Source organism: Magnolia sinica, chromosome 6, assembly GCF_029962835.1.
Source record: "Magnolia sinica isolate HGM2019 chromosome 6, MsV1, whole genome shotgun sequence".
Classification (NCBI taxonomy): domain Eukaryota; kingdom Viridiplantae; phylum Streptophyta; class Magnoliopsida; order Magnoliales; family Magnoliaceae; genus Magnolia; species Magnolia sinica.
The window spans coordinates 28,040,560-28,065,878 of NC_080578.1; the positions used below are offsets into that span (position 1 = coordinate 28,040,560).

Sequence of the window (25,319 nt, forward strand, 5' to 3'; positions counted from 1 at the left end):
TCTCTAGAGGGTCAGAGGATAAGGTCAGAGGTGTCGTATCTTCCACTAAAGAGTCAATCATGTTAATGTCGTGGAAATCGTCATCATCCTCTAAGTTTCTGCCGTTATTGAAAAAGATGTTTGACTCCAATGTCATATTCTCAAAGTACATAGTCATGACACCATTCCTGCAATTGATAATTGCATTTGAAGTGGCAAAGAATGGGAGACCAAGAATGACGGGAATCTGAGTGCTCATGTTATTGATGGGTTCGGTGTCCAGGATGATAAAATCTACAAGGTAGTAAAATCTATCAACTTGGACCAACACATCCTCAATTATCCCTCTTGGTACACGAACAGAGCGATCAGCAAGTTGTAGTGTGGTTAAGGTGGGTTTTAATTCACCTAAATCTAACTGTTTGTATACCGAGTAGAGAATCAGATTAACGCTCGCTCCTAAGTCAAGAAGTGCATGATCAATTCGATGGTCCCCGATTACACATGATATGGTTGGGCTACCGGGATCTTTGAATTTCTGTGGCACGTCTTGCTTTAGGATGACACTCACTTTCTCGGTCAAGAAGATCTTCTTTTGAATACTCTGCCGTCGTTTGGTCGTGCATAAGTCTTTCAGGAATTTGGCATATGAAGGTATCTGTTTTACGACATCAAGTAGAGGAATGTTGACTTTCACTTGTTTCAACGCCTCTAAGATATCCTGAGAGTTAGAGAGGTTTTGGTGCGACCAATCATTGGGGAAATGGAGCAACTGACTTTTCTAAAAGTTCCGGTTCTAATTTTTATGGGGCCTCACTAGATCCATCATTGTTGTCCTCTTCTAGTTCTTGAGGCTTTTCGGGCCTAACCGGAAGGGTTTTATCAATGATCTCCCCACTCCTAAGAGTGGTAATGGATTTAGCTTGCTCCATTTGATTTGAAGAGCTGGTATTACTTATCTCGTAATGCGGTTTAGGATTGGGGAGCGGTTGTACAGGAAGCATCCCCTTTTCTATAACCGTCATACGAGAATCTATCTTTTGCATAAAATCTCGCATTGCCTGGGTCAGCTCTTGTATGAAATTTTGAACCGGTTCTTCTTGAGGTTTCCCCTGATTTGGATTTTGATTGAAGAAACCTTGAGGAGTAGCAGTTTGTCCATTTCTCCAACTAAAGTTTGGATGATTTTTTCAACCAGGATTGTACGTATTAGAGGTCGGTCCATTGAAAGGTCTTTGATAAGTATTTACGGCATTGGATTGTTCATTCAACACTTCTCGAAAGGCGGGTATTGTAGGACAATTTTCAGTTGTATAAATGTTGCAATCATAGATGCCGCAAACACTTTCATTAACCTTATCCTTCTTTCCTTCGATGGCCTCAACTTTCCTTATGAGCGTAGTCACTTTACACTTGGGATCATCCTCTTCTTTCAAGAGATACAATTCACCTTTCTCCTTTAATTGAGTCGACCTAGACATGGTGTTCGATTTTGGGTAATAATCCCATGATTGTGTTTTTTCAGCAAGATTATCGAGGTAATCCCATGCCTCGTCAACATTTTTATTAATGAATTCTCCATTACACATTGTCTCGATCATTTGGCGCATGGAAGATGTCAGTCCATCGTAGAAAAAATTTGTAATGCGCCACGTTTCAAAGCCGTGTTATGGGTATGAACTGACCAAATCCTTGAACCTTTCCCAACATTGGTAAAATGTTTCATCCTCCTTTTGGGTGAAGTTCATGATTTCTTTTCTAAGGGTAATTGTTTTATGATGTGGAAAAAATTTCTTTATAAATTTCCTTTGTATATCATTCCATGTGCCAATGGATCTAGGACGCAGTGAATGTAACCACGTCTTAGCCTTCTCCTTTAAGGAAAAAGGAAAGAGTCTCAGCCTGACTGTGTCCTCAGACACATTTTGAAAATATAAAGTGGCTATGATCTCATCAAACTCTTTCAAATGTAAATATGGTTCTTCAGATTCAAGCCCATGGAACTTAGAAAGGAGTTGGATAACCCCTGGCTTGATGTCCATATGTCCTGTATTTTCAGGAAAAATCATGCATGAGGGAGTACTCACCCCCGCTGGTTGTAAATAATCTCGTAAAGTACGTGGCGAGGGTGCTTGATGCACCTCATTCTCATCCTTAATGTCCTCCACCCTAGGTTGGGGTAGAAGAGGTTGGTTTTTAGCCATCACTTCAATTAACTTAGGAGATTTTGAGTGGTGTTTAGTCCTACGATGGATAGTTAACCCCTCAACCAATCCTCCTTCAGTCAAGAGACGTCGAGTGTTGTCACGGGTCCACTTGGGCATAAAACACTCGCAGCCCTCAATCAAATTCGAAACCTAATCCTAAGAAAGGAAAAGAAAATCTAAAAAGAAAGAGAGGGTTGGAAAGAAGTTACCAAATTGGAGTCCCTAAGTTAAAAACTTGCAAAATAAAACAAAATAAGTTAGATTCTAAAAAGAGAAGAAAAATCCTTAAAAAGAAAGATAGCAGTATACTAGTTTCTAAAAGAAGAAATTCCTAAAGGAAAGTGAAAATTTCTAAAATAAATTAGGAAAGTCCTAAACTAGAAAGGAAGTTACTAAAAGAGATCTGAAAAATTGAAAGTAGAAAAAGAGCTTACCGAATTAGAAATTTCTATCTTAAAAGTCTACAAAATAGGAAAGTTAGTTTCTAAACAAAAAATCTACAAGTAGAAAATTTCTAAAAATAAATTAGGAAACAAAGTTAGATTCTAAAAGAGTTAGGATTAGAAACTTGCTAAAAAAAAAAAAAAAGAAAACAAATCCTAATCTAAAAATAGCAAGGAAGAAATTAAGAAAGAAATTACCAATTTAGAAACCTATCTCAAAATCCTACAAAACGGGAAAGTTGGGTTAGTTTCTAAAAAGGGAAAAGCTTTCAAAAATAAATGAAAGCCTAAAAATAGAAAATTTCTAAAAAAAATAAAATAGAATGTTAGTTTCTAAAAAAGAAACCTAGAATAAGAAAGTTTCTAAAACTAAAATCCTAATTCTAAAAATTGAAAAAGTAGAGAAATTAGAAAGAGTTTACCAAATTGGAAGTTTATGTCAGGATCCTACAAAACAGGAAAATAGGTTAGTTTCTATAAATCAGAAAAAACTAAACCTAAAGTTAGAAAAATCCTAATCTTAAACTAATCCTAAAACTAGTTAATTTCAGAAAACGTAACCATCAATCCCTGGCAACGGCGCCAAAAACTTGTTCACTCCCCAAGTATAGGGTTGTGATGTAGTAATAAACTCGGTGAGATCGAAGTCGAATCCCAAGGGACTGATACCTGTACATAATCTGAAACTAGGTAGAAATAGAACTAGCCTAAGATGAAATCTAAATCAAATATAAATTGATCAATAATGGTGAGAGATTAATGTAAAACTTAAGAGAAATCAGAGATAAGAAAATAGGGATTCAGAGGATCCACTTGTAGAGATCAGAGAGATCTTATGCCTGCTTCAAAAATCATGAAAATTGAACTGAACTTCCTCTGATATAATTTTAAAGAGATGAAAAGTATATGAATTAGAATGGATTCCATCACCAAACCATGCCTAGGAGACAAAGCAAACAACAGAATTAAACTAATTACCAACCAATCAACATGTTATGAAGGTTAGGAAGGGTACCGTCATCCGACCATGCCCAGGAGACGATGGTGAACAACAGGGCTTCTTGACATCATAAACATAAAAAGTAAAGGAACATACTCAAAGCTATCGCAGATCCATTGTAATTTTAGTCACAATAGACCATTAAAAACTAAAAATATTCCCTTAATTAAACCAGAATCAACGTCAGTTCAATCTAAACAAAAGGGCATAGTAAAAAGTCTCCCATCATGCTACAAGCTTCACCTCTTAGCCCTAGCTAAGAGGTTTAGCCTGACATGGGAAGGCTAGATCTCTCAAAACTCATAATAAAAGACAATAAAGCAAAACAAAATAGGAAACTTGCTCTCTGTCTGACGGCCTCCCCAAGTCAAGCCTCCTCCTTGAATCTGATCTCTCCCGCCGACCGAACCCAGCTGTCAATCTCCCCCCCGTCACTTATTTCTCTCTCATTCTTATAAGCAACCGAGGTCGGCTGGGAGGTGCTGAAACTTCATGCTGAAGTTTTCCTTACGCAGCAGCAGGTAGTTCAGGAAATTCAGAATTTTTACAGTTTGCGCAAAACCTGTTTCGGCAGCTAAGAAAATAGCACCTATACTCCCACTTTCTAATCTTTCTTTTCAAAGAAACAACGTCCCTTGGGAAATATTTGGATGATCTACACGATGGAAGGTTTGGATCATCCATCTGATTAAAGATAGTGGCCCACAAGATTTCGGAACATCTGGAACTCGCGGACGTGAGGAAACAGGGCCCTCGGACTGACGTTGGACGCTGGTGGGGCCCACTTTCTAGTGTTTCTAGACAAATCTAGTCCGTTCATTGAATTTCTTATAGAAAATCAGTGGGGAATGGTGAAATTGGAATGATTTCGGCGTGGCCCACAAGTCCTTCCAATTAGTCGTCCATCTTGCGTTTGAACGGTTGGGAACCAATCCTTGCTTGTATTTTATAATTCCGTCACCTAGGTCTTGGTGATATGGGCCGTATAATTCTGATGGACGGTCCGGATCAAATCATTGCAGCACGGTGGTGGGCCACAAGAATCATGTGCAACCTCTGTTCATAGGTGAAAAATACGGCAGTTGCCGTTTTTGAAATAGTCTCGGTCAGCACGCGTTTTGACTGGGTTATTGGTCTGGTGTAACGCAAGTGAACGTGCTCTATGTGGACGCCAATCACATAAAGTGGGTCCCTTGATGTTTTTATAAAATCCACACCAACCATCTACTTATCCATCTCATTTTAAGCATTGAACCCAAACTTGAAGCAGATCCAAACATCAGGTGGGCCTTAAATTGTTGATGTGTGGGCTGATATGTCCGTTGGGCCACTTCTACAATGATCTGATGGCTGAAATTTGATATGTACGGTTAATTTATGGCCCTCAGACCATGTATGAAGTTTCGAGCCGAACGGATATTGGAAATCCTGTAATCTTGCATTCTGTGCCAGTTTCGGGCCTCTTTCACGTGAACGGCTTTATTTCCTTGGATCCCTGGTGTGTAAATCCTTCAGTCTTAGTAATCTGAAGTCCGTCCCCTGCTCTGATGACTTTAGAGTGTCAAATCCATGCTTTTAATATCCTTTTTCAATCAACGCTCCTGATTTCATTCTGCAACAAAAATACAATTAAAATACTCCATTAAGCATTATCATATACGTAAAATCTGGCAATAATCAGGGTCTGATATGCAATATTGGACCCTCATCAAAGCCCTAAACCTAAGTACTGCAAATCATAGGTTATAATCTTGACCATAGATAGTTTTGTAGAACTTTAATCTAATCGTACAATTTCATAATTTGTGGTAGGATTTGATTCTAAACGCGCATACACCTCTTAGTGACACTAGTAGGCGACTCAATTAATAAGGTGATGACTTTCCTCTTGAGCTTTTCTCTTCCATGTTAGCTTAAGTGATAGTTCAATTTTTATTTCAACTGATAATTGATATCTCTAATTTATGATTATTTGTGCTAGTTATTGAATATGATTTTTAAATTATATGCTCAACATTTATCTTGTATGAATATCTATATGTTGTACTCATATATCTTCTCATGCTTGTGGATTGCTTATAGATTACTTGTAGAATTTGAATTTCTACATTTATCAGTGGTAAACCCCACTTACATATGTACATCCAGACTTGGGATGTAACTTGATTGATTGTGATTATAATAGACCCTCGACCTAGTGGCTATTTTGACTGATGGATTAAATGGAATATTGATGTGGGCTTACCATCTATGAATTGTTATATTTTCCCTAAGTGGCTTAATGGATTATTTTTGTGTGACCATGTGATGGTAAGTCTTACTTGATAAACTGTGATTGACCATTGGTTGAGGAGGATACCATTAAACATCCTAATATTTGAGTCATATGAGCCGGGGATGGTGATATGGGACACTATGCCCAAGCTGTTGACCTATGCAGGATGACGAGCCCTCCATAGTGACCTTTGAGTTTTCTTAAATTAGCTGTTTATAAACTAAAATAAATATGATTGGGCTAATCATGCATTCGTGGAAGTTGGGTGTTATCGAGTGCCTCGTTAACTGTTTGAAAGATCAATGCACTATTTGGATGACTCTTTTTGCATCTTGAATGGACCGGCTTTTTAAAAGGTACATTCTCTTACATGAGTGGGTTGATTGTTTGAAAGACATGTTCTGTTGCAAATTGAATTATTCGACTATTTGAAAGATTCATTATCTTGCTTAAATGGATCGACTATTTAAAAGGTTCATTCTCTTATATGAGCGGGTCGACTGTTTAAAAGACTCATTTTCTTGTATGAATAGACTAATTATTTGAAAGGTCCATTCATTTGACCAACTAGATGAGCATCCCCAGTTGATGTACATTTACATATCCATGCATTTCAATAAGATCGTGTCATGGATTATTTTATATGTTTTCTTGTATAAACTATGCTTAACTAATACAGTGTGTATAATCTTGAGGGAAATTCACATTGAGCTAGTCACTCATCCTTTGAATATATAAACATGCTGGTAATGCAGGTGATTTAAATGATACTCATGTTCAGGTTGATGAGGAGTAGAGTACCACGTTTGCGCAAGAGCTAGTGTGTGATCTTGTAGTTCAAGACTAGTTGCAATCTATCTTATTTCATGTATTAAATTATTTCCTTTTGTAATTATGATAAATGAGACATTAGTTTCTATAAGCCCTATGGGCAGCCGCTCGTATATTTTGAATGTTTAAGTAAATTACTTTAAGCTTGATTTGTTTATCTTTCGCTAAGCGGCTAACTCTAAAAGAGAAAAGAAAAAAGAAAAAGAAAAATATATATGTGAAATTTGGTTATCTTTATAGGTCAGCACTTGGGGTTTTCGAAAAACAAGTCGTATACACGAGTTTCAAAAATCGGAGCATTACAAGGTGGTATCAGAGCAGAGTTTAGACAGACCAGGCCTTGGGGAATTGAACTTTTACAAACTTTAAATATCTTAAGTTAGGATGTTCAATTTAAATATTTGAACCTAGGTGAATCTCCCCTAGACGTAGAAATTTTTTTGAGAATATAAAGACCGAAACTTAGGTTCATTAGGAATCATTAAATTAGACATTCAAACTTGTGTGACAGAATAATATCTCAATTTCAGCGAACAAGATTTCTCTAAACCAGCGAGATCTGTAGAATCTTATTAGTATTTACAAACAACGAGATCTATTGAAGGAGTTAGGCGAATTCACTAAATCTATACCAGTGACTGACAGTGATCGATTAGTCCCCTATATTGCAGCACGATCAGTTGTGATAAAGGCTGCAGTAGGGTTGCTATTCACAACCCCAAGTGTAGGGCCGCGATGTAGTAATAATCTCGGTATGACCGAGGTCGAATCCACAAGGACTGATCTTATATGTTTTTGAAATTAACTAGAAGTAGAATTAGGAGAAGATGTAAAACTAATTCTGAAATATTTAATAGAGTAATTGTGAATAAAGTAATTAAAACGAGTCAATTTAAAGGTGGGAACTAGGGTTTCCAAGGATCCACTTGTAGTGATCAGGGAACCCTCTTACTTGATTCAAGTCACACAATTGGAATCGGAGTCCTATCCTATCCAATTGGAAGATATACGATTAAGATCAATCTGAACTTCCTTTGACCTAGTTCTTAAAAGAGGAGAATTATGATAATTGGCAGGGATTCCATCACCAAACCATGCCTATGAGACAATGTCAAACAACAGGATTTACAAATCCCATAATCTCAAAACAGGAAAAGAAGATACTCAAAGCTATTGTAGATATACTGTAATTTAAGTCACAATAAATCATTAAAAACTGAAAGTATTCCTTAAATATCAAACTAGAATCAAAGATCAACATAAACATGAATCAAAGCAATAGAAACAACCCATCATGCTACAAGCTTCACCTCTTAGCCCTAGCTAAGAAGTTTAGCCAACCATAGACATGATTGGATCTAAAACCCCACAAGAAAGCATGAAAAACTAAGGAGAAAGAGAAGAAAAACGCTTGGCAACGGCTCTCCACCCTTGTGCTTCACTCCTCCAAACCCTAAATGATGCCCAGGGATGTCCGAGGGACTCCTATTTATAGTTGTGCAACACCTCCTTTCGTACCGACTTGAAAAAATCTAGAAACCGCCTCAAATTTATATAGTTTCGATTCTATCGAAGTTTCTTCGATATGTCATTCGATTCTCTCAAACAGTCTTCGATTGAATCGAAGATCGGTCCAGAACTGTCCAGCGAGTTTGGTCTGAAATCTTGATATTCTCAATTCTATCGAAGTGTCTTCGATAGAATTGAAGATCGGCCTCTGTCCAGCGAGTCTGGCCTGAAATCCTGAAATTCTCAATTCTATCGAAGTATCTTCGATACTATCTAACAGTCTTCGATAGAATTGAAGGTTATTCTGGCAATTTTCCAAAACTATGTTTTTTTGGCCCCAGAATTTCAAATTATCATTTTTCAAGACAGTTTCCAGGATTCTTTCACTTCAAATCTTTGGTTCTCTTCCTTCATCACTTGGTTTCCTTAGATCTTTGGCATGTGAATTTTTCAATCTTAGTCTCTTAAGATCCATCTTTTGCCTTGGTGACTTTTGAGCATTAATCCCACACGTTTAGTACTGTTTTCAATCTAAGTTCTTAAATTCACCTGGCAACACGAACATGAGTAAAATAGGACATTAAGCATTATCATGTTCATAAAACCAATATATAAATGGGGGATAATATGCAATCTTTGACCCTCAACAGTTGCATATTCTCTAAGGTTGGTGATGGATTTAAAATCGTACGAGACGAGATGAGTTTGGGCTTTCAGACACCAGCGACTTCAGAATCTAGGTTTGGATTACAAGGATTTCGACCTATGCGGTTTTGATAGTGGGTGATTGTGAGGGTTTCAGAGATGGAAGATGGGTTCATTGCTGGTGATTGCAGGCGATGGCAAGGGATTCAGAGCGGGGTGATGGGTTCACGGATGGGTTTTGGTTGTGGGTGATTGTGGTTGTTGGTTTGTGAATGGTGATGTCGGAGGTGTAAGATGTCAGAGGTGTGAAATGTCAAGTTGAAGGTGGGTTTGGCTATGACGGAAGAGGGTGGGGAGTGCTAGACAAAGTAGAGACTGGAGAGGTCTTAGGTTGGGTTTGGGGATCTATAAGAGATGATTCAGGGGTTGACAAAGTAACAAGGGAGAGGTACTTATGACAGGCCAACGACTGGAATGACGGTAGTGGTGTTGTCGAATCTGAAATGGGTTAGCAGTGATTAGGGCCATACATATGATACTGTGCATCATCAAGATAAGGAATAAGTTATGGCTCTGATACCATGATAACACAGGATATACTTAGAGATTTTAGAAAATTCTCCCTTGCGTATTTTGTATTGATATAGCCCCAAAAGAGTTTATTTATAAAGATATGCAACGTATGAATCTCGATATATATGGGAGAAAATTAAATTACGACATTATAATTTTTCTATACATGAAAACTAACTATCAAGAAAGATGTTTTATATTCATATTATTTGATGCACTAGACAATGACTCTTTATTAGTTAAGAGATCTTTTGGTGTTATGTGATTCAAATATGTTAAATTTATGTACCACACATTTTTACCCGATTTTAAAGATTGCATTATATAAAATGCTTTCTTGGTCTTCTCCTTGCCCTCTCTTTGCTTATCTTTAACCGTGTAGTTTTCTTTATCAATTTTTCATTACTTTATATATTGCCCATATTTTTTAAAATTTTAATACTTAAATCACTTTTTGCCTGTAGCTCTTTGAAAATTGTCTTGATGGATGTCATTTATGGGTGGACGAGATTGTTGATGAATTTGGATTTTTGGGTGATTTTGACAAATATTTTAATAATTTCTTCCCAAGCCATAACAAATTCCCCTTTCACAAGGTTGGTTGCTTTTTTTTTAAACAAAGCATTATTGTTTGTCTCTTTCTTTTTAAAACATTGATCATGCATTCTCCTTAAAAACAAAAAACAAAAAACAAAAAAAAAAAAACAAAATTTAAAAAAAAAAAAAAGCCCCTTCTTATAATAACATACTCATTGCCTCCTCCACAGGCGACTTATTTTGTTGAATTGACATTCTCATGGCATCAAAATCGGTTCATAATTTTTTATTTTTTTTAAAATCATCACTATTCTAATGTTGTTTTCCATCTTTATGTAACTTTTTCCTATCCAATTATATAGACCCTTCACTTTTTGAGAAAACTCCGCCATGAAGTCATGTTCTTATTTAATTGCCCTCAATTTTGCTATAAAAACGTCTTCCGATCACCATTGGCTTTCTCATCAGGGGGCCATGGAATCAAATTTCGTAACTTGTAAAAGTATATATGATCCATATATAAGAGATTCAAATCACATGTAGAGCCTTCTTATTATTTTTCCTCAAATTTTTATCTCTCACTTGGTTTGCTATCAGTTTGGGATTGTTACCATCGATGATATCCCAAATGCCCTAGCCCATCAAATAACTTTATAGCCACACTTTCTAATTTCTATAGTTTTTCATTGCAAGAAGTTTAATAACAATAATAATTGATGTCGATATGATCAAGTGCACCAACACCTAAAAAGCTTGGAAATAAGGATAACTAACATAAAGTGGAAGTAGAAAAACCTAAAACATTATCAATCTATTCACCAGTAAAGCTCTTATACTATGTAGAAAATATATAAGATGATAGAGGGTCTTGGCATCCAAAGAAAAATGAAGAAAAAGATAACAAAAGAGAGCATAGAAAGAAGAGAAAGAAGGAACTACTAAATGACAAAAATTATTTTATTCTTAAAAGTCCTTATGTACTAATTTTATTGAAACTACAAATTTAAGAAGATAATTTCTTAAATAATCACTTTCTTAATTTAACTCAACCAAAACTTTCATAATAACTATATATTCAAATTAAATTATGACTTAACAATGATTCTCCACAAAGAAAAAGAACTTGATTATCACCACTAAGCAACTAAGTTACTTGCGGAATCATTTAATCCATCTATCAATTAACAATTATTGTCATTATTAAAAATAGTTGTGTATGCTGCATTAATGTGGTAGAATTTTCATTGGGCCACATGGCATTGTCAGAGATGGACTCAGTAGTTACAAAGAAAAAAAAGCATTCAAACATATTTTGCATGGTTCATTTCTTATTGTCAAATCAAATCATATCATGTTAGGTCAGGAGAGATATCGATGCTTATGAGAGCAATGATATAAATTAAAGGTATTATTAAGGTGTCTTTGTCTTCATATATACATATTAGAAGATTCTGTCGTTGAGTAGGCCACATGCATACAAACCAAATTGCGGTTAAATTGTCTAATGAGCTGCGTGCAGTGTAAACTTGTGAAACTTTATTATTTATTTATTTTTAGAAGGCAAAGCAAAACAGAAGCCCTGCATATACCCATTGCTAAAAAACGCCATACAACATGATTTACATTCGGGTTCCAAAGGGAAAAAGGCCAAACCAAAACCTATCATAAAACTCAAAATTGAAAATTGCCTCGAGGGGGATGGGGGACAGAGGACTATTTTTTGAGTGCACCCTGACCCACCCTGTCTGGGAAAATCAGCCCTTTCATTTCTTTAGGAGTCGAGGATAACGAGCCACTGCCCAGTTGATATGTAAACTTGTGAAGCTATCATCATACCAACCTGATGTTTAGACGAAGCATCTGGAATGCCGAACAAAGTATTTCGCACGTGCTCAAGTGCACCTGAACCTTGGCACACGAAACCATCTTAGCACACGTGTGTGAGATCAAATTGGTACTACGTGAGGCCTTGAACTTTTTCTGTTCCGAAAGTCAAGTTGTCCAACTCATCAGGTGGGCCTTAACTGGGTGTAACATAAGAGGTTTGGTGTATTTTCTTCCTACCGTCCATTTTCTACCCGAGTGTTGGCCACATGATAAGTGGATTAGCCTGATTTATGGACCAGCACATGTTAACAGTTGCACCTAATGAGTGGATCAGATGCCACAAGCGTGCGCTACGCAGGGCTGTTTTCCATGTTCACACGTCTGATGAGGATATATATATGATCTTACCGCCCTTAGTCTGTACGATTTGGGCCCATGGTTTTGCAACCTGACTGTTGATCTGATGAGCCCCACAGTGCACTTAGCATAATGGAACAATCACAACTTCAGTTGGTGGACTACAAAGGCAGTCGGGAATTAATGGAAATATGTTGTAATAGATGTCTTAAATCAAGTTTATTATTGGGTCTGTCAATGCCATCAACAGCCTGTTCAATGTCACTTTCGACGGCCTTGAGCAGTTCTCGATCCCATCGATATATTTCAAATTTTCTTTAGTTGGTTGCTACACTAATTAGACTCTTTTTTTATTTTATTTTATTTTTTTATGCTATGGATGAGTGTTTGACGCCATCGAGAATTTTCAAAAAATCATGCTTTGTCTCTGGACAATTGAGGTGTTAATTCAATGCCATCTATTCATATTTAAAGGATGGGTAGGTGTTCCAATTTAGGAATTTTTTGTGGACCGGAATGTCTTTAGCTTTCGTGGATAAGCAACCAAGTTCGGTTAATCCACCATATTATAATGGATGATATAAAAGATACAGATTTCTGCCTCTCAACCATGTCTCACCCAGAACAAACTGAAAACCCTGATTGTCATTGATTGGAAAACCATTAGCCGCATCTTCCATGCTCATGAACCTAACTTGGGCATGCATCGTTTGGACGGTCCAGAGCCATCGGATTATTACAATTACCATGGGTTGGGTCAGCCTACAAAGTAATGGGTTCATACCAGAATTCCTAGCACATTTAATAAACAGTTTGGAAAGGGGCATACACTGGCCCCACTGGAACCTAACCCATTGACACTCTCTAGTAATCCAGGCTGTTGATCTTGTGGCCACCACTGGGGACGTCAGATGCACTCAAAATCTGCCCAATCAGGCTCTCCTACTAACTTAATATTTGATCTTCTTTGCATAGAATGTGTACCACTGTATCCTCTTCTCACCTATGTATTTGACAAGTCACCGTTCTGATCTTGGGATGTGGATTGCATATTAACTCAGTACTCTAAAATAAAATCTGTGGGCCCACCTTGACGCACGTGTCTTATCCATGCCATGAATATATTTTAAGAGCTTATTTTAGGGAACATAGCCAAAATTCAAGCATATCCAAGGTTCAAGTGGGCCACACCAAAGGATACAGTGGGATAATGACACCCACTGTTTTAAACCATCATAGGGTTTACAGTGATGTTTATTTGTTATCTAACTTGTTCATAAGGCCACACAGATATAAATGAAGACAAATTAAAAGCAGCTTATACAAAACTTCTCTACCTTAAGAAGTTTTCAACGGTAGACATTCAATTCTCACTGTGTTCTGTGGTGTGGCCGGGCGATTGATAGCCCTAGGTGTGACCCAAAGTAGTAGATTTGATGTGTTTACCTTTTGCATTGTGTGAACTACTATTATTATTATTATTTAATGACAACAAGGTGTCTCCACTTTTAGAGGCGAGACTATTTCAAATGTATATAATCACTCACCAACCACATGCATCCATAATTCATATAATACACTATTGTAAAACATTGTTGTAAGAGAATTCCAGTTGGATTTCACAGCAGCCCACGAGATCTCATATCAACGTTAGGACTTTGCTAAGGTGCATACGTTTGTACACGTCACACATGTGTCAGCATGACACAATAGGTCTAAGATCGAATCCGCTCACCAAAATGGCACCACTATATTGATTCCATAGCACAAGAATCAGGTGTATTAGCCCAAAAAAATAAATGTACGGCACTGAAAAAGTTAGGTGAAGTTTTCCAGCCCATCAACCTTTTTCCAGTCTTGGGGCCCACATGTTAAGTGGATCAGATTTGTTTTTGGGAGAACATATGCAAAGTCAGGCCAACGTGATCGATGGATTGGTTCTTTCTTCGGCGTTTGTACGTATTAGCTTTTTTGCACGCGCCTGAGCTGACTATAATTCTAAGTTTTAACCATGGTTTGGTTCAGGGAAAAATACTGGATACCCCTCCCTTTGCATGGTGATTTAGGTACCACATGCCCCTTTTTATATTTTTGATTCCAGCAGACCCCTGTACTTAACAAAATAGTCCTTAAAAAACCCCATCACCAGAGAGAAGAATTACTCCATTTTCTTATTGTCCTCCTTTGTTTTCTTCATCAATATGAAAATAGCCAATTGAAATTTTAAAATAAAATCCTTCTCTCTCTCTCTCAATAATATTTCAATCTTAGTCTGAAATAATTAGGTAATTACACCTATTAGGTGAGCCAGATCATACTGAGTAAATTAATTAATAGGCGTCCATTTGTTTTGGTAAATAGTAGTCCACCGTAGTTAAATTGCCTCATTTTCTAGTTGAAAAGATCTAAAAGGTGCATCCCACTGGAAAACTCAAATCTTGCACAAGTGTGGTGGACCACTATAAGGATGGAGCCAGAAATTGTAGAGGAGCAAGATCCAAAGTGATAGTTGCTAAGGAGTGGAATACTTCAAAGCATTTGCTTCAGAGAGAATTTGAATTAATTGTGTCATGATTAAGCATTTTTGTCCAATCACTATATAGACGCAATACATTCTCTAACTTTCAAGGTGCCCCTTGAGTTTATTTGCTTTTGGTTCAATATGGTATCAATGACACTAGTTTTTTCTAATTTGTCGAACTCCAATTATATGTTCTCATTGACCACGATCTATTATCACATGTTCTTCTATTAATGGGTATGGCACCCACAAACATATGTAATAAGCAATCTTTAAGATGATTAATTTGGGAGGTTAGATCCTGTGCGACTAGGTAGAGTACCCTTATTTTAAGACTATTACACATGGGATGCAACTAAGTAGAGTACCCTTGTTTTAAGACTCTTACGTATGGAACTCACAATAATGTTTTCATGGTGTCCAATCTATGAACAATGATTGGTCCGCCACGAAATTGCAATATCTCAAAGATGGTTGCCACACCATGAATTCGTGATACCTTAAAAATCAGCCTAATCTAATCATTATTTGGGTCACTACATGAATAATGTAGGGAAAAGCGTGAAAGATCATTTTCTAAATAAACCTTACTGAAAGAAGATCATTGTCTTTCTCAAGTGATTAAAACCTTAAATGTACAAAAACTGTTTTTTACTCCAAAAAAAAAAAAAAAAAAATATCAAATATTTTATTGAATCATGTGCTAAAAATTTTCATTAAATCACTTGCATATATGACTCCAAAACCCTAATTTGAAAGTTATACAAAATAAGAAAATTCTAACCATAATTCAATAGTTATTCAAAATAGTAAAATATTTTCAAAACTTATTTTTTTAAAAAAAATAGAAAGTCCAGGTAAACCTTATTAGAGGATTTCTAACATGATTGTAATAAATTTCTAAAATGATAAAATCATCATTACATAAAGAGCAAAGATATCGTTGTGCATTTTGTGACGATACTTGGATCAAAAGTTACGGCTGATTTACGATCCACACTTTGAATAACAAATTCTCTTTACCCAAGAAGAAATTTTTCGAATCGGACACGCATGAGGCCCAATTATGTTTTGCCCTACGTACGACTGGGCCTAAATCTGACAAATTATTTCTACTTTTGTTTGAATTTTTTTGGTTTAGTCATATAAAATATGCATCTACGACGTGCCCTACATCACTGAATAAAAGATTTTTTGGTCTATTGTTGTCGATGGTGTAGTTCTCTATGTTGTTTTTACTCGATCCAACCTAGTGATCATCAAACAGGCTATACAATCGTCAAATTTGGCCGAAAAAGAAAAGAGGAAACAATGGACAGCAACGCAGCATTCTCTAGCTTCATGTGGTAGTCCGTATGGTTTGGTTTGATATTTCGAGCATCCCAATTTCATTGTTAGGTAACCCTTCCAAGCGATTTACGTCACACATGCACCTCGTGGGCCCCATCCACATCCTTCGTGGAATAAGCTCATTCTAGGTTTGCAAACCACCCCCCTTATAGACCAAGTTGATTGGCTGGTGTATCACTGTCGTGCAAGAGGAGTGCTCACGCTCATCGAGCTTTGAGTTGCACGAAACGGTTCAAAGGTAATCAAAATTACATGGCCCCCAAAATAATGTATTTATTATATCCACACCGTTCATCCATTTGGCAAGATTATTTTAGAGAATGAGCTGAAAAATGAGTCATATCCAAGCTCAAGTAGACCACACCACAAATAGCAGTGGGGAGAATGATTCTCATCGTTAAAACATTTGTAAGCCTACCATAACGTTTATTTTCCATCCAATCATATTGATCCAAAACTTCTGTGACCCCCAAAAGGTTTCAATGATAAACGTTCAATCCCCCATTTCTTCTTGCGGTGTGGTCCACTTGATCTTTGGATAAGTCTGATTTTTTGTCTCAACCCTAACGATGAGCTCACCAAATGAACGGACGGTTTGGATATAACATAAAACTCATGATGGGACTCACAGAACTTGGTGACATCAACACACCAGCCAGGTTGGTGGTGTGTGATACACCAGCCATTCCGCTTGCTTTTTAAAGGATCCCGGCCGCCTGTGTTTGAAGGCTAACTTAATTTCCCAAATCCTTTGCAATGCATGTCCTATAGGATATCCACTCTGTCCATCAGATTCAATCCTCAATGTTAGACCCTGAGGCAAAAAATCAGCCAGATCAGCATCTCAGGTGGGACACACCACAAGGAAAAGTGGAATGGGATTCCAACCATGGGTTTTTATGCGGGCCCACCATGTTGTGTATCTTACGTCATAATCAGATTCACTCAATGTTATGTATCTTACACCATAGTTATTTCATCAGGTAGGGCTCACAAGCATGGACGAAAAATGATAAAATCAGCCTAATGGCAGGCCACACCGTGTGAACTCTAAAGTTTTTAGCACAAACTACATAGTTTCCATTGATGTGGCCCATCTGGATTTTGAATAGCCTGATATTTTCTAAGTACGGTGCACATAAAGGTCCTTACTTGATGGCTGGAGTAGATTTCACATCTACAAAATGGACCCAATAGAATTGTATATCATACGCAGGGCCTAAAAGAGGTATTCTAGTTTGCATAAAACAAATTAGTAATATTGCTTCTCCATTTACCTTAACAGCCAAAGGTAGATGGGATTATTTAGTAGATTTGAGGAGTAAGGTGGAATAAAATAATAAAATAACAGGAAGAGGCTGTCAATACCCAAAACAACCAGGGGCCCATTTGGTCTTTATCCCTTTCGGCTTTGAAAGGTTTGTTGACCCTAACTCATTTTTGTCGTGTTAAAGCCCTTCCCTTGTCCTCTAATCATGGATGAGTTAAAAATTCCAGAAAAAAAGTAATATGGTACATGTTCATGAGTCCAAGCCATCCAATCATGGCCCCATTTTTCATGTAGCTGGATTCAAAAATCACATTAATTGAATAATCTAAGCATTTGATTTAGTTGTGTCATATTTGGACAATGTTCTATTTGTCTTCATCTTTTCAATTGATGGCCCACCTATTGTAAATTAGCATCCTTCAATTAGAGTGGTTTAGATTGACTTGTGTTTAGCCATGCCCACCAAATTTTTATACAACCATAGATTTTAGTATTAGTATTGACTGGATGTGATGCACCCTTAGAATAGGAAAATTTTAAAAGTAATAAATAATAATAATAATAATAATAATAATAATAAATGAATTTGAGGAGGTAGCCTTTTAGTTTTTTTTTCATTCCTTTTATTGAGATTATACATATGCAAGAGGGGATACTCCTAAAGGGAAGATTAGGATCAATTCATCTATAATCAAATCTAGTTTCTTTTTTTTCTTTTTTTCTTTTTTTTTTTTAAATAAGGAAAGTATATAAAGGAAAATATAATTTTTCCTAATATACAAGAGGGAATATATATTTTCCTAATACTTCCCTTCAAGTTGGTGTGTGAATAACAGTAATACCCAACTTGCCAAGTAAAGGATAAAAAAATTTCCAATGAAAAGGTTTAGTGAATATGTTCACAGGTTGTTGATTGGAGTCACGAATGAAATGCAGAGAATCCCAGATGATATCTTTTTTCTAGAATAATGAATAATGTGATAGTCAATTTCTATACATTTGGTCTTTTCATGAAAAATAGGATTGTTGGCATTGTGAAGAGCTGCTTAATCATCACTGTGAAGTTATATAGGTTGGGAATGTTGAAAGCTAAGATCTTGGAAAAGGTTTTTAAGCCAAGTAAGTTAACAGGCAGCTACTAGCCATGCGTAATACTCAGCCTCAGCGGATGACTGTGTAATGGTGGTTTGTAATGCTTGATAGTTCTGTCAGACTGATATTTGATTTATACCTAGTTACATCCAATAGAATTTTTGACTGGTGGTAGAGCTTGTAGAGTCCAAGTTTGATTGTCCTCTAATGCTTGAATTTCTGCAGGGCATTACTCTACGCCAATGAGAAAGCTTAACTACTTGAGAAAAGGGCGTTAACACATCATAAGAAGAAATAAAGGAAAGTACGGTGACATCATTAGCAAAGAAACTATTCTATGAAATGAAAATAGAGCATACTTGGGGTAAAAGGTGTTGGGGATTTGCTCTGCGGAATCACACAGATCTAGATCTAGGATAGTAATTCAATAGTAACAAGCAATCACAGAAGAACATAAAGTTTTAACGTGGAAAACCCTTGTGGGAAAAAACCACGGCACAAAGCGACAGAAATCCACTATGAAAAGAAAGTTACAAGAGAGAGGACTTACCCGATTCAAACAATCTTGAATCTTACCCTTGCTATACCCTTTGATAACCTTAGAACCCCTTTAGAAAGCTTTAGAATAATTTCTCATCCCCTCTAGAAAAAACCCTAGGGACCCCTATTTATAGTTTAGGCAACTTCCTTTCGCATCTTTCGAAAGACTGACTCAAATTTTCGTAGTCCGCATTAGATTCGGAAATGAATCTGCGTAACTACGACTAGTCGAGCCGAGGCTATAACTGGTCGTAGAACCCCTACAACCAGTCGTGAATCCCGGACACCAAAGAAGAGAACTCCCTGAACTTTGAGTCGAGCGGGCTATGACCGGTCGAGACGACCCCTATGATCGCTCGAGCAATCCCTACGACTGGTCGTAAGCAGTAAAGACTTTCTGACAACAATCTCCACCAAGTCTTCAACCTTCAACCATGTAGCACCTTGACCTCTCCTCTTATCTCTTCATTGCATCATAGCTTCAATCAACGCTTCTCATGCACACTCCATCTTTCTTTTACGTCATCTCCAAGCCCAGAGAAGTTGCACAGAACTTAAACTTCTCTGTAGGACGACCTTGGTGAGCATGTCTGCTGGATTCACGCTGGTGTGTATCTTTTCCATTGTGACGCATTCTTCCTCAAACACCTGTCGAATAAAGTGGTGACGAACATCAATGTGTTTAGTACGTGAGTTATAAATAGAATTTTTAGCTAAATTGATAGCGCTCTCACTATCATAGTTAACCGGCACGACCTCCTGCTAAAGTCTCAACTGATTTATCATGCCTCTGAGTCAAATACCTTCTTTAAAAGCTTCTGTCACTGCCATATATTCTGCTTCAGTCATGGAAAGAGCCACCACGGACTGAAGTTTTGACATCCAACTAATTGCTCCACCCGATAATACAAACAAGTATCCTGAAGTAGACTTCATGTAATCTATACTGCCTGCGTAGTCAGAATCCACATACCCTACCAACTTTGTCCCTATTTTCTCAAAAGTTAAGACGTAGTCTTTTATACATTGAATATATCGAAGTAGTCATTTCACCGCTTCTCAATATTACTTGCCGGGGTTTGACATGTATCTACTCACAACACCGACTGCCTGTGAAATATCCGGTCTTGTACAGACCATGGCATACATTAAACTATCGACCGCATTTGAATAAGGCATATGAGACATAACCTGTTTTTCCTCATTGAATTTAGGACATTATTCTGAGGAAAGCTTAAAGTGAGTCGCGTGGGGAACGCTTACCGACTTTGCCTGATCCATCTTATACTTAATCAATACCTTTTCAAGGTATTCTGCATGTGATAACCAAAGCCTACTCCTCTTCTTGTCTCTATGAATATCTATGCTGAGAACCCTTTTTGCAGCCTCCAGATCTTTCATCTCGAATGTCCCTGATAACTGAGTCTTTAGCACTTTGATTTCAGACATATCATAACAGGCGATCGACATATCATCAACATACAGTACTAGGATGATGAATTTTCCATTACTCAGTGTCTTGTAATAGACACAGTGATCATATTCACTCCGAGTAAATTTCTAACTCACCATGAAAGAATCAAATTTTTTATACCACTGCCTAGGCGACTGTTTCAGGTCGTACAACGACCTCATTAACCTGTAAACCTTTTTCTCTGCCCCTTTTAACTTTGTAGCCCTCTGCTTGCTTCATGTAGATCTGCTCTTCCAATTTTCCATGCAGGAATGCAGTCTTAACATTCATCTGTTCTAGCTCAAGATCGTATTGCGCAACTAGCGCCAACACGAATCTGATAGATACCTGCTTAACTACCAGTGCGAATATCTCTGTGAAGTCAATTCCTTCTCTCTGAGTATAACCCTTCGCTACCAACCTTATTTTGTATCTATCATGTTTCCTTTTGAATAATCACTTGCATCCGATCGCTTTTCGGCCCACAGGAATCTCCACCAGCTCCCATGTGTGATTTTTGTGCAATGAGTCCATTTCATCATCCATCGCCACCTTCCACTTTTCATCATTAGGCTCATCAAGAGCCTTCTGAATAGTAGATGGGTCTCCCTCATCTGTAATGAGGGCATATATAATATTAGTGTCGTCCCTGTATCTTGCCGGTAACCTGCGATCCTGCGGTCGGTTCCTTCTCACAGGTAGCTGCTCCACCTGACCCTGTACCTCTGTCTTCGCATCTGTCTCTTCCTGTGTATCATCTGTATCAATCTGGATGTCTACAATCACCCTTTCTGGTTCCTCTTGCTCCTTTTGATCATTCTTGCGAAATAGGGAGCTTTCATCGAATCTGACGTCACTGCTAGTGATGACCTTGCATGTGACCTTGTCGAATAACCTATAACCTTTCACACCAATGTCATGGCCAATAAAGATACACTTTTTGGCTCTATTGTCTAGCTTATCTCTCTCAACTGACGGTACATGAGAGTAAGTCTCACAACCAAATATGCATAGATCTGAGTAGTTGATTTTGCTGACCACTCCATACTTCCTCTGGGATTTTACATTCAGTTTTCGTTGAAGGAGACCGATTCACCAAATAGTAAGCCATGCTAACGGCCTCAGTCCATAGGTCCTTGCCCAACGTAACCTTACTTAACATGCATCTAGCCCTCCCAAGGAGAGTTCAATTCATTCGCTCAGCCACACCGTTTTGCTCAAGCGTGTGTCGCATTGTGTTATGCCTGATGATCCCTTCATCCTTGCAATAATCATTAAACTCAATGGAAGTAAATTCTCCACCATTGTCAGTCCTTAAAATCTTTATTTTTCGCCCTGACTATTTTTCCACCATTGCCTTCAATTGCTTGAATATGGTGAAAACTTTGAATTTACGTTTTATGAAATAAACCCAAAATTTCCTGGAGTAATTGTCAATGAATGAAACAAACCATAACGACCCCCCAATGGAAACTTCTGGCGTTGGCCCCCAAACGTCAGAGTGCACATAATCAAGCACTTCCTTACAAATATGTTTTCTAGATTTAAAAGATAGTCTAGATTGTTTACCATATATACAATGCTCGCATATATTTAAATCAAAATTTTTAAAAGCTGAAATCAAACGTCGATCAGAAAGTACCTTCATGCCTCGCTCGCTCATGTGGCCTAGACGAGCATGCCACATACTTAGAGACGTGAAGTCTGCAATAGCTGCTGCCGCTCCACTTGGTAAAGTGCTCCCAATCAACCTGTAAAGGTTTCTATGCCTCTGCGCTCTCATAACCATGAGTGCCCCTTTTGAAACTTTAAGGACACCATCAATACCAGTGAACTTGCACCCTATAGCCTCGAGTGCACCGAGAGAAATCAGACTTTTCTTCATATTAGGAACATGCCTGACGTCAGTCAAGGTACGCTCCATCCCATCAAACATCTTGATACTCACTGTGTCAATAGTCACAACATTACAGGCATTGTCATTGCCCATAAAAACCTATCCACCATTGCATTCCTTGTAACTGGCGAACCAACTTCGATGAGGAGTCATGTGATAAGATGCTCCTGTGTCAAGTATCCACTCGTCTTTATGATTGTCGTGTAAGTGACCAATCATGGAAACAGACAGAACATCACCACCACTTAATTCTTCATCAGATGTGACCACATTGGCCTCCTTGGAAGAAGCCGCTAAATTTTTTTACTTCGTTTTAGGATTTCTACAATCCTTCTTTATGTGTCCAGACAACCCACAATTCTAACACTTTAATTTTTATTTGCCCTTGCCCTTGAATTTGGATCTAGGTCTTGAGGACTCTGTACCTCGCTCAGAATCTCTGCCCCTCGTAATCAGTGCATCGGAAGATGCCCTCATGTCACCATTTAACTTTCTCACAGCCTTCCCTTGAAGGGCTGAGATAATGATGTCAACACTTAGGGTTTTATTTGCTGTGCACATCGTGTCCCTGAAAGACTCATATGATGCAGGAAGAGAATTCAACAATATACATGCTTATTCCTTGTCTTTGACCACTTCCTCCATATCCAGCAATTTACACATCAATTTATTAAAGTTGCTGATATTGGCTTCTAGATCTCCACCCTCTGCCATCTTGAAGGAATAAAACTATAGCTTCAAGTGTAAGCAATTTTCAGAGGACTTCTTTACGTACATGTTCTCTAACTTCGCCTACAAACCAACCGTAGTTTTCTCCCTCAAAACATTATAAAGAACCTCATCTGTGAGACATAAACGGATAGAGGCTAAAGCATTACTATCAAGGTTTTCCCATTCATCAACTTTCATGGTAGATTTCCGCTCCTCAAGAGCCTTAATCTTACCTTGCTTGGTCAACAGGATGATCATCTTAACCTTCCATAACTCAAAATTATTTTTACCCGAGTACTTCTCAATATCAAACTTGTCATTTCCCATTATTACTAATCCTGTAGATTCAGATCTGTGCCCCAACGATTGCTCTGATACCACTTGTTGGGGATTTGTTTTGCGGAATCACACAGATCTAGATCTAGGATAACAATTCAATAGTAACAAGCAATCACAGAAGAACACAAAGTTTTAACGTGGAAAACCCTTGCAGGAAAAAACCACGGCACAAAGCGACAGAAATCCACTATGAAAAGAAAGTTACAAGAGAGAGGACTTACCCGATTCAAACAACCTTGAATCTTACCCTTGCTACACCCTTTGATAACCCTAGAACCCCTTTAGAAAGCTTTAGAATAATTTTCCATCCCCTCTAGAAAAAACCATAGGAACCCCTATTTATAGTTTAGCACCTTTCGAAAGACCGACTGAAATTTCCACAGTCCGCATCAGATTCGAAAATGAATCTGCGTAACTACGACTAGTCGAGCCGAGGCTACAATTGGTCATAGGACCCCTACGACCGGTCGAGCAATCCCTACGACCGGTCGTGAATCCCAGACACCAAAGAAGAGAGCTCCCTAGACTTTGAGTCGAGTGGGCTACGACCGGTCGAGACGACCCCTACAACCGGTCGAGCAATCCCTACGACCGGTCGTGAATCCCAGACACCAAAGAAGAGAGCTCCCTAGACTTTGAGTCGAGCGGGCTACAACCGGTCGAGACGACCCCTACGACCGGTTGAGCAATCCCTATGACCCGTCGTAGGCAGTGAAGACTTTCTGACGACAAAAGGGTGGGAAAGATGTAATCATTAAGGCAGGATCACATGATGGTGTGAATAGATCAATGAGGGGCATATCGCATGGTGCATAGTAAAGGGTATAGGAATAAGATCGGGAATCAATGATTGGAGGTTGAGTGATGATCTGGGTTAGGTTTGATAATTGGTATGGGGATGATATGAGGGGATGTGTCAGATATGGCAGTTGTGGTCTGGAAGGAAAATATGTTATTGTTTACGCAATTCAATCAAACACAAGGCCACATATGTGATCGAGGGTATGTTTTTGGTTTACGTGTGCGATGAAGAAGTGTGGGTGTGCCAGAGTCATACTCGACTCAATATTTTATTTAACATTGATAAACCTTGCATTGAAATGAATGAGTAAGACCAAATTTAGAAATCCAATTGTCATTCCAACCACCGGTTGTAATAACCAATCAAGAAATTTGTAAAGGGTAGGGGTGAGTCCTTCCTTATGGATTCTTTTTACCATGTGTTAAGGATTTTTCTTTCACCACTATTTGTAACCAATATATCTCTTAAAAGAACGAAGATGAATTGGGAAATGAAAAAGAGCTAAAAGAATGTTGATTTTATTAATATGTAGATGTGCCTCATTATACTTGACAAAGTAAAAATAACTAAAGATGAAAAAAAAAAAGATAAATACTTAATCCATCTATGTGAATAGACGATCCAAGTAAATGGTTAGTAGGATCTGACTAGAATGATTATTAATCACCCAAGTAAGGACTCAATTAATCAGGATCCAATAACTTACAACTGTGGATGTTTATGTTAATCTTAAGGTATTATAGCAATGGTGTTGAACAACAACGATTTATGTTAAAACTAGGCTATGCTAGGATTTATGTAAAAAAGAAGATATATTGTGTTTGTCATGGCTTCAAGCTCTTCATCACATTCGTTCCTCTTTTATAAGTTGTCAAGGTGGCAAAATCCTCATTGAGTTTCCTTAATATTATAGGATCATTCGCATCTATGGCTTGCATTTCGAATAGGGAGATCTCCATAAATGTGAAATTATTGGCTTTTAGGTCACTACTTTTATGTAAATGCTCTCATATGTGATCTTCAGGATGATGTTATATTTAAAAATAGCTTAATAAGAGCATCTCCACCCTTCATCTCTTTGGATTATGGAACTGGTAGGATCAGATCCACTTAATCGAGCTCTCCCATTCTTTTAATTCTGATCCACTCCAATATGAAGCC

At 37.7% G+C, this 25,319-nt stretch overlaps 1 non-coding gene across 1 annotated transcript; it reads left to right on the forward strand.

The window, feature by feature from the left end:
* The first annotated feature begins 1,638 nt into the window (after window positions 1-1,638).
* LOC131250366 (small nucleolar RNA R71) lies at window positions 1,639-1,745 on the forward strand. The gene has a single exon (XR_009173290.1). It is a non-coding gene; the product is annotated as a small nucleolar RNA R71 (small nucleolar RNA).
* The last annotated feature ends 23,574 nt before the right edge of the window (window positions 1,746-25,319 follow it).